Raw genomic sequence first — 10,840 nt, forward strand, 5'->3', positions numbered from 1 at the left:
ATGATTATTCGATTAAGATTTGGGCTTATCCTACTAGGTAGAAATCAGATATCTTATCTATATTTTAGCACTTTCTTGCCATGGATGAGAACCAATTTGTGTATAGATTGAAATGCCTATGGTCTGACAATGATGAAAATCCTTCCTAGGATTGGAGGACGAAGGGTTAAGGGCATTTAAGTGCATGCTTGATGTGCTCTACTTCGTCATGAGCCAATCATAGAACTTTGGGTCATACTCCAAGTGGACATGATAGTCCATGTCATGAGGTCTAATGCCTACATGTATAATGTAGGTCAAGACATCAATGAGGAAGTCATCGGAGTTCATTCTGCTAGCAATATGCAGTTCTTCCTCGGTCAAGATTCAATCGAAATAGGGGTGGCTATGATATGTTTCTCTAAAGGTCATTGGCATGTGATGGTCAAGACTCTAAATGAGGTAGAAGCCACATAGGTAGGGTTGTACTTAGCGGTTTTGATTGTGCGTCTTTGCTCAGTGTTGGTCATCATTTGGTAGTACTCTTGTTTTCATTAGAGACCCAGGGCATATCATTTTTGCAAAAAGGAAGAGTCAGAGTCGGCTAACTTTGTCAGCTCTTCTAACTCATGGCTTATTTTGCAGACTTTCTCTCCTGCAATAGGATGTGATCAGCCATTTTGTGCAAGCTTACTTCTTGAGAAATCTCGATGTTGTCAATCAATGCCTCGACTATCTCAGGAATCTTGACAAACACAAACTCATTGTCCTCCCAAGTGCATAGCAAGGAGCGCACTTCCATTGCTAATGTCCCATCGAGGAGGCCTATGTCCACTCGTTCATAGTTCCTGGCTAGCATGGTGAATGTGGCATCCAAGCATCTAATGCAAGTGAGTGTCATTCCCCGTATTCGCAACTAGGTCCACAGTCAACATACGGATAGATGTACACTTATAGGAGGGTATGAGGCTTGCGGGAGGTTGGGGTTTGGTTGAGCTAGATAGCTTAACTACTGATACTTGATTCATGGGTGGTTCAATGGGGTGTTTGTCGGTCACTCGTGCGATGGATTGTTTCAGTGGCTCAATTGATGTACTACTCTCGACGTGTGGAGTAGTTGGAATAGTGGAAGTGTTAGGTTGAGTTGGCCTAGGGCCAGCAAGTTGTGGCTTTGGTTGATAGACTCGTTGAGGTTCTATAGATTTAGTGATTTTTGAGTCAATGGATTTCTCATTCCTAGCTATCTCACTGCTTTGTGGAGATGGGTTGGAGGGCTTGAAATGAGGGGCACCCGTGCCGCTTCTAGTCTTAGGCAACCAAATCTAGTCGTCGCCCTCGTAGTAGCCTTAAGCACGCAATAGGTCTTTGGGTACCCATCGCAACTCGATTGTTCATCTACTTTGGTAGCACCAGCTTTGCCTCCTAGGCCTAGGACATGATGTTCTATGGTCACTGGTTCATGAGGATTGGCCTCTAAAAAGCGGATAAAGTTGTCGTTTGGACACCCATTTGAGCTGCTGCTCAATGATCTTGGATGTGTCTCCTTTAGGTTGTAAGTGATTTGCCTTGGCAGGATGGGACAAGTTACAAACCCCCTCCTTAGACCGTGCATTAGGTTCATCTACCGGTGGCATTGCACACTTTGATGGAGTTGCACTACTATTTGTTGAAAGTCGTCACTATCTAAACATTGCCAATGGCGAGGTGAATGCGCTGCGAGTCATAGTTGGCATTACAGTATGCTTGTTTCTTGAATGAGCATCCTGGTAGCGATTCCTTACCAACGGCCTTGGTGCTAGGAACCACATAGAAGATCATAGGTAGGCTTTCAGTCTCGATATAGACCTCTATTTTACACTTTTCCAATAGTGAGTAGGGCTGTCCTCCAAATGGGTTGATTTTAGCATTGGTAGGCTGCAGTTGGGACTGACCAATGAGGTTCCAATGATCATGGGTAAGGATATTACAATTAGCTCCCTTGTCAATGAGTGCGTCAAAGATGTGTGTTCTAGGTAGTCACTGATATGTGTAGGTAGGCATGTTCTACCATTTCCTCATCATCTTCCTCAATCTTAGTGATGGTGGATACTCTTACTTTTATAGGTAGGTTCAGCATTAGAGACTTGTGTGGTGGATGCACTAGTGTTGGTCGATTACTAAAGCTCTTGGCCATGTGCAGAGAGTGGTACTGATGGTGGGACCCTACTCTTTGGTGGTAGCTAAGATTATGTGACTTTTTGAGACTCACTAGCTACCTTAGCAACCTGCTTATAATCCTCCTCTTCATCTGAGAGCAACAGATCAATGGTGGCTAGCACATGCATCCAATCTCGCTCGTCTTCAGGGCAAGGGATATACTTTGTTAGTGGCCTATAGGATTTGCTAACTTGTGAGTCTCCTTTCAACATAGCAGAGATGGCATCTAGGTTGACCGGAGTGGTCTTCCAAGTATTCATCTTGACTCTTATAGCCTTTGATATGTTGAGTAAGAATATGAGGCCATTGCCCTAATTTTCTATCACTCATGCATTTCGCATCCAAGGTTGGCCTAGCAGGATGTGGTAGTCCACGCCCTTTATGACTATGAAGTTCAGTGAGAACTGGGCTCCCACTATCTTCAAGGGCCAATATTTCAACACTCCAAATGGTTGACCTTCATTACATTAGCCAACGTGACATTAAACCTTGCAGTCTCCATGAGTGGGTTGCCCCAAGCCTACAGGAGGCTGCATGCATCTCTATGCCTTTCCAAAAAGCATTCACGTGCAAAGACTTAGGCACTAAGTTCAAGATTACACTTGATATATGTGTTATTGTGTTGTGGTCAAACAAGTGAATTACTCCAAGAGGCTTGTCATGTCGTTCTACCCACTACTTCAACCCTTGCCATAGCGTCAAGTTCTGCCTAAGAAGTTCTCCCAAAGGTAGGGTCATAGGGAATGATATCAATGTCGTGGGCAAGTTGCCAACTCCTTGCTTTTGGTTAGGCTGCTCTACACTCAAAAGCCAATGATCTTGGGCAATCTGCCCACCTGTGGCATCTAGGTTCTGTTTATGCAAGGTTACGTGGGGTGCAGATACATCTCTTGATCTGAACTGAGTAGGCAAGACTGGTGTGCTCACACTAGAGAGCTCATCGATCTCGTCTCCGTGATAGGTTCTGCATCCTTTAGGTGCACTTGGGCTTCTCTCATCCACTCCTTGACCTTATCAACCACTACTTCCAAATGGTGCCTCGAATCAAGATATCCTCCAATCTTAGCACTTCCCTTTTTTGTTGTCTTAGAAGTAGATGTCTCTACTTCTGTGCCCATGACTTGCATTTCCTTTGATAACGTGGTGGCACTATCTGCCTTAAGCATAATCCTTGTCTCAACCTGGTTTTTCTTTCTTCTATGTCTTCTCTTCCCTATTGAAGCTGCATCAAGGTTGCTTGGTCCTGGTAATGAAATATCGGCATGCTTTACTTGTGCTCAGGTCATGACATTCAATGGAATTAGCGTGGCTTCGCCATCAAGTGTTTCAACTCCGAATAGCCCCAACGATATAGATAGCATGACTAGTGGAAGGTTTCTCCCCTAGGGCACTCAATGTATAAGTGTGTGATCCTACACTTGCGGCATCTCAGGTCAGCCTTCTCCCAATAAGCTTGCTCCCTTTCAAGGCATTGAGATGAGATATGTCCTATTTGACCGTAAGTCCAGCATGCAGCGGGTTCTTGATTTTTTCCTCCTAGACCTCTTCCTCTTCCCCTACCCACAATGCCATCATTGGTATTAGTCTAAAATCCATCACGTTGGGATTGCCCTCTTCATCATAAGAGACATAAGGGTTTGTGTATGCTTCATCCTCGTTCAGCTCCTCTACATAATGTATTGGAGCATCGCTTGGTGGATGGGTTATGATGGGTCCATGTGGTTTAGGTATCCCAGTGGGGTTGATTCCATCCTAGGGACAGCTGGCTTTGAATCATTGGGTACTAAGAGAGATAGTGGAGCTCCCCTTTTGAAAGGTTATGGTCTATTCCCTAGGTAGTAAGGCTGATTGTATGGCTGTGAGTACGGCAATCGCTTCGGTAATCGGAAATGCATTGCATCATGGCCAAACCTACCACAATCGGCATAGGGTCTAAATCTAGGATCCATGCACTCGGCCGGAAGGTGGTTTCTTTCACAATGCATGCGTTGTACGAGAGGTCATGCAGGCCTTCTCACCATCTCTTAAAGCCTAGCCAAGTCTAGCTTCACGTTTGCCAACTCCTGGCTCTTGTCAACACTCTTTCCCTTGTCTTGGGTGCTCTGGTGGGATCCTTCACTAACAGTCATGGCTCTTTCTAAGATTCTAGAGGTAGTGATGTCCGAGTTGTGGGTTTTGAGCTCCTCTCCTTGAGTAGGTCATCCACTCATATGGCTTCTTCGAAGACCCTAGCTAGTACATCCCTTTGTAGGGTTGAGTTACTCACCAAGGTCTTGTAAATCTCTTCACTTTGGATTTCACTTATGAACACAGTGGAGACCGCTCATTTTCTAGGTCGCTCTACGACAGCTAGATTCCCTTAAAGAGACTCCTCTGCACATGGGTATAGTCTTGAATATCCTCCTTGTCCTTTTGACTAATGTTCATCAACCTAACGATGAGGTTGTCGAAGTATCCCATCTTAGAGAATCTCTTGATGAAGAGACTATTGAGGTTATTGAAGTCATTGCATTCGGCACTAGTGTACCACGTCCATCCTTTGTCTCCTAGGCAAAGTCCAAAAGTTTGTGCGCATTGAGCAAGGTCCGTGAGGCCATTTTTTTCTCGTATACTTGCTCAAACTACTCAAAGCTATATGGGTCCTTGTCAGGCTGATAGTTGTTGAGTTGCTTAGCAACCACAAGTATCTTAGTCTAGCTCCTAGAGTTCGAGGTGATTTCTAGTCCTACTAGCAACATAGTCACTAGAGATACTCTGCTCTACTCTGCAACCGTGTTGTCCTAAGAGTTGCTTATTTGTGAGAAGCTCAATTAGCATAAGATCAACCTCTAAGGCTCTTTCCCTCTCAAAATTTGGTCCTGTCCTAGCTCTACTTGCAAGAGCTTGACATCTTGAGAAACTACGATGTCAATCGCATTGATTAAGCTAGGTAGAGCCAAGTCCCTAATTGTGCCTATCATTGTTGCTCCCTAAAGAGCTTGACGATTCAAATCTCTCAGTATTCGGTGATTGGGATCCTTGGCTACTATTCAATGTCTAGGGGTCTCCTCCTACTAGTGGATTACTTTATCTTATCTTATCTTATGTGAATTCCTTGTTATTAAAAATAATTCTCAATGTTACGAGCACTCATATGCTAGTGGTGTCCTCCTCAAAGTGCACCAATGCGAAATCAAGCTTTCAACTTTTCTGTACACGTCGAATGTTTAATTGATGCAGTGTGGGAATCCAATGAAAATAATATAGTGCAGCATACACTTTTCCTGATTCTTTCATGCATTTAACAACCACTCTAGCTAGTTTGTTCTAGTCTCTACAGCATCCTAGATGTGTGGTCTGAGGGGTAGCAAGTTTGTTCAATGAGTCCATGTCTCTATTGGGACACGGGGCTAAGGGTCAGTGGTGCCACGGTCGTTTTCTAGGCCATTAGATCACGAGTCGTGATGACTATGGTGGCCCTATGAGACTTCTATGCATTTGGAGGCCTAGAGGGATTGTCTGGATTGGGCCTAGCCTTTGCATGCCTTGGGGTGGGTCCAATTTTCCAGAATCTGGGTTCTACATGCTCATCTGAGGTGATAGTGTCTGAGTTACAGCGTCTGAGTTTCAAACTCGCACGTTGAAGTCTAGGTACCGTCCGAGTTTGAGTGGACCATCTGAATGTCTGTGTTCGATTTTCCTAACTCGGACCGTGTGAGTCTTGTCAGAGTGAGTGGGCACTCGGCTGTCCAAAGCCAAATATGTGAGTATCCTAGTGGATTGTCTAATTTTTGGGGCCGTCCAGTTCTATGGGCTAGTCCAAGTTGTCCGATCGGACAATCCGTTTGTGTGCGAAAAGAAAAAAATGGGACGAATTCAAGGCAATCGGACAATCCGATTATAGGAATCGGACTGTTCGAACAATGCGACGGTGAAAGTTTCAGAATGATGAAAATATTACCAAATCTCACATGTGACTAGATCAATCTTCCGACTATGATCCTGGAAGCAATTAACCAACACAAAGGCACACTCAAAGCTTACCTGTGTGGGGCTCAAAAGTATGGTGGTGAAGATTGCCAAGTACGAAATGGTTTCCAGCCCTGTAGCTCTCTATCAACTCAGAAATGACAAATAAGCTCTCCCTCTACCCCTTGGCTTCTTACACCCTTTCTCTCTTGTCCTGTTACTTCCCCCTTCTCTCTCTTTGCTGTCCTAATGCCTTGAAGGTCTTTTTTCCCTGTTTTCTCCCTGTTTTGGGTCTGCTATTAAAGCACACACGCTATTGTGTATTTCTATGTTTTGCTTAATTTTTCCTTACCTAAATGCATTCAAATCACATGCAACCACTTATGCTAATCCAACCTACTTACCTAAATCTTAAAAACCAAAAAAACTTGCAACGGAGATCGAATACCTCTTCAACTCCCTCACTTCCTACCTATCTCAAGCACTGATTCGAGACAAACCCTACTTCAATGCTCGATTTAGAGCATGCAAGCACTCAAAGCTTGAATCCGTTGGTTCCGGCAATGGAACCAAAATGTGGAAGCTTCTCGCCCCAACTATCAAGACCCACAGACCACTTATTATTTCAAGCATCAAGCCAAGTGCAATGGCTACCTCTCACATAGCCATACACGCTCTCTCACACCTACAAGTGTAGTGAGCTTACCTCCATGCTTGATCAAGTTGCATCCTCCCTCAAGCACTCTAGTACCTCCACAATCCAAGGTGCAAGCTCAAGCAAGCTCGATCCTCAAGCTCCAAGCTCCATGCTCCATTGCCATGTGCAGCAAGAGAAAAGAAGAGAAAAAGAGAAGAAGAGAGAAGAAGATGGAGAGCTTCTCCACCTCAGTCCCTCGCTCTCACACATTCACTCTCTCACTTTCTCACACTCCCTCTCTTAAGCACAAGCTCAAACAAGCAAGAAGAAGAATAAGAATAAGAATAAGAGAGCTAGTTTTGGCCACACACAAGAATGAGCTTCTTCATTCACTTTTTTCCTTTTATACAAAACCCTAACCCTAATCCCCTTTGGGCATCCATCCCTTTTTTACATGTCCGACCATTTTAGCCTAGGTCCTCTTTTCCTATTCCCTTCCTATTTGCATTGTGCCTTCACCCATGCTTGGAGCCTAGCACTCTTCTACATGGATTTAGAGTGCACTTTTATATTCAAAATGTGCATTTCCTCTTTTGAGCTTGCCTTGAACTTTTAAGGTTGTTCTTATGCTTTTTGCCTTTTTTCATCCTTTTTTACCACTTTGCCTGCATCTTTTAAATCTTCTTTTTGCCTTCTTTGCACTAGGGTTAACGATAAGCAATGACTTCTAATTTGCAAGCTACTCCTAACATCCACTACATGAATCATCTAGCTACATACCTTTTTTTGTTTTTGCAAACCTCGAATAATGCTTAACATTTTGGGTTAAGATATGTAGACATGGGTAAACATTAGAACCATCCTTCTAAACATGACATATCCAACTTGAAAAATACATCAATGCAACTCATGGTTTTGATGTAGGCTAGAATACATACATACATTATTATACTCTTAAATGTTGTGCAATCATAGACATATATATGGGAAAAACTATTTAATCAAAGCTTGATTTTACTAGTCATGAAAGCACAATGGAATCATGTCCAAAAAGCTCCTCTACACATATCTATTATAATATATATTATTAGAACTATTTGAAGAAGTGAAGATCTCTTTACTCTTACATGACAGCTTTTTCTGCCAAAATCAAATATCATGCAAATATCCTACCAAACGTATATAATTCTTTTTAGGACTTTCATTTACTCTAAAATGTATTGATATGGCTTTCTTAATGGACCTAGAGCCTTATAAACATAGATGTCCCTTAGTATGTCTAATATGTTTTATGGACAAGACTTTGTGTCTTATGTGTCTCAATGTTCATTAAATATCCATCACATAACATGACTATTACACTTCTTGGATTTAATGATTGCCTATGTCGCCCATTGTTGCATAATTAAATGGCAAACATAATTCAAGAATCCTTGAAAACTTTTACATTGATAAAGTTACACTTTTTCTAGCCCTTTTATATATCACTTTGCATAAAAGAGTTAACTTCATAGCTGCACAAAATAGTTTTTTTTCCCTAGATTGCAAATACATCACATGTAGGCACAGAAAATGCAGTTAACTCAAGAAGTTCTCTTGAAACAAACTGTACAAACAAAATAAAATGCAATCAGTACCTTGAACACCTAAATAGGAAGCAAATTGCACAAGTGAAACCTAGACCTTGAGTACATTGTCAAAGATGAAGGCTAAGAAATTGGAACTTTGCATGTAATAAATTTTAGGTGAGCCTCTTAGCCATACACGGTCTCTTGGTTAAAGAACTTGAGTTACATTATTGATATCAAGTACAATATTTTTTTGGAGTTACATGTTACTTGCATATAAATATTTTATTCCATGATGAAATATTAGAATGGATAGAGTTGCTCAAGGTTGGAACTTTGCTACACTATGCATATCCTCCCACCCAGAAGCAAACTTAAATTGCCAAATTCACCTAATCCAAGGACATCATTGCTAGCCCACACCTCAAACATAGCACTAAGATTTCTCAACACCTCAATACAACATTTATTAACATTTAAGAGGCTGGCAATGATGAAAACTATGAACAATGGTATAATCATTACACAATAACATGCCACATTGATGCCAACTTCAACGTATGTATGTGTTTGATCCCATAACTACTTTCCTCACAAAATCCCAAATATATTAAACATAGACTTGAAACACACTTGTTTGTCATTTTGGTTATCACAAATTTAGTAAACTTTTCACTTGCACGATAGGTACATTAAAATAAATCTTTTAGAAAGGGAAAGATATCATGGGATATCCATTTGTGCGAGTCTTAGTTCCTTGGGTTGTTTGCTTAGAATTTATTTACAATGAACTAATAGCTTATATAAGTCTGCATGTGTTGCATGTTAATCTTCAACAACACCTTGAAATGGTGGAACTTAACTCAAGAATCTCAAGTAGTGTGATTGTCAATCAACAAACAAGGGTGCACTATCGCGCATAAGGGTGCTACCCTTTTTCTCTATGTGAGAGAGAGAGAGAGAGAGAGAGAGAGAGAGAGAGAGAGAGAGAGAGAGAGAGAGAGAGAGAGAGAGAGAGAGAGAGAGAGAGAGAGAGAGAGAGAGAGAGAGAGAGACCATCTTTTGTCTTTAATTTTCTAAAATAAACTCTTCTTTCTCAAAAACCAAGATATCCACACATTTCAAGGCTAAGTAGACCACTTAACTTTAGCTAACAGTAGGTAATTTTTTTGGGTCTTGCACCACCCTGTCACTGCATCATTGGATAAGGATATGCCCTAAAGGGCAATGCTAACAAATCCTTTTTGGGCTACCCTCAATCCAATGCTCAGTTTAATCAACAATTTTACTTGGCACATAAAATAAGGAAATAATTAAAAACTAATTTCTCATTCTTTTATTGTTTTAGTAAATGCTTAGAGAAACCCAATCTACAAAAGACTATATTCAATCGTATCATGTTCCTTCATTGATTGAATATGTGAGTCTATGTATTGGCCGAGAGTTTAAGATATGACTTTGAAGGTAATTTTGGCAATTCATGCAAGCTTTTCCAAGTGGTGCAATAATCACTTATCTTTGCAACTATAGCTACAAATTTAGTTTGCCACCCCTCATTTGTTGACCTAATTTAGCATTAATGTTCTTAATTCAAGAGCATGTGGCATCACCTTTTGCATCTTGGTTGGGTGGCATGTCCATTGGTAGGCAAGTATATACATGTTTAATAAAAATTTTAGGCTTTTAAGGGTTTCTCTTTAAAGTGCATAGCAATTAGTCATCATCTTAGATATCCAAACTCTTAATTGTTTATACCAATTGCTTAAATCTAAGTGTGTGAGCTTATCCTCTCTAGTTAATCAAATAACACGAGTACAAGAGATGGCTCTTCAAAACCATCCAAGATAATATGTGACCATGTTATAATCTACAAAATATATTGAAGAATTAACTTTGAGGCTAGAATTACAAGGAATTTAGTTATGATTGATAATAATTTGTAACTTTTCAAAAAATGATTATAAGTTGGAGTTAAAATTAGCAAGGCATTAGTGGTAACAATATGAGTTGCAATAAAACTAGCAAGGCAATTCATTCGAATTAGATTTAGGAGTACTAAACATGTTGGATCGTGACGATAAGGATGTACTAAATATACTCCACACTTATGATCCATAAATTTGATAGACACGTGCATGTTCATGTAACAATTTGTTCACACATGGCATTTCATACTTAAACAAAAGTGCTATGAGATTGTGATATATCCTCTACTAATGGGTAATTGAACCTCACTTTAATTTTGGAGTCGTATGTAGCTTATTCCTCAACAAATGTTAAAACATCAATACTATGTGTTAGAAGATCAATCAATTTCAAGCCACTTTATTCAAGGTGTGGGGAGAATGCACAAACAAATGTATAACTTGAATTTTTAGTACCAAACACTACAAGTGTGTCAATGATTACTCTAGAGAGAGAAATTTTACTCTTATGCCAAGTGAAAGTCAAGGTTTCAAGAGGGTTATATAGGCTGGTTTGAGTAGGATGAAAACATTCAAGGGATGCTACT

Source organism: Lygodium microphyllum, chromosome 19 (genome assembly GCF_053477565.2).
Source record: "Lygodium microphyllum isolate KBCC chromosome 19, Lygodium_microphyllum_v1.1.10, whole genome shotgun sequence".
In the NCBI taxonomy this organism is placed as follows: Eukaryota; Viridiplantae; Streptophyta; class Polypodiopsida; order Schizaeales; family Lygodiaceae; genus Lygodium; species Lygodium microphyllum.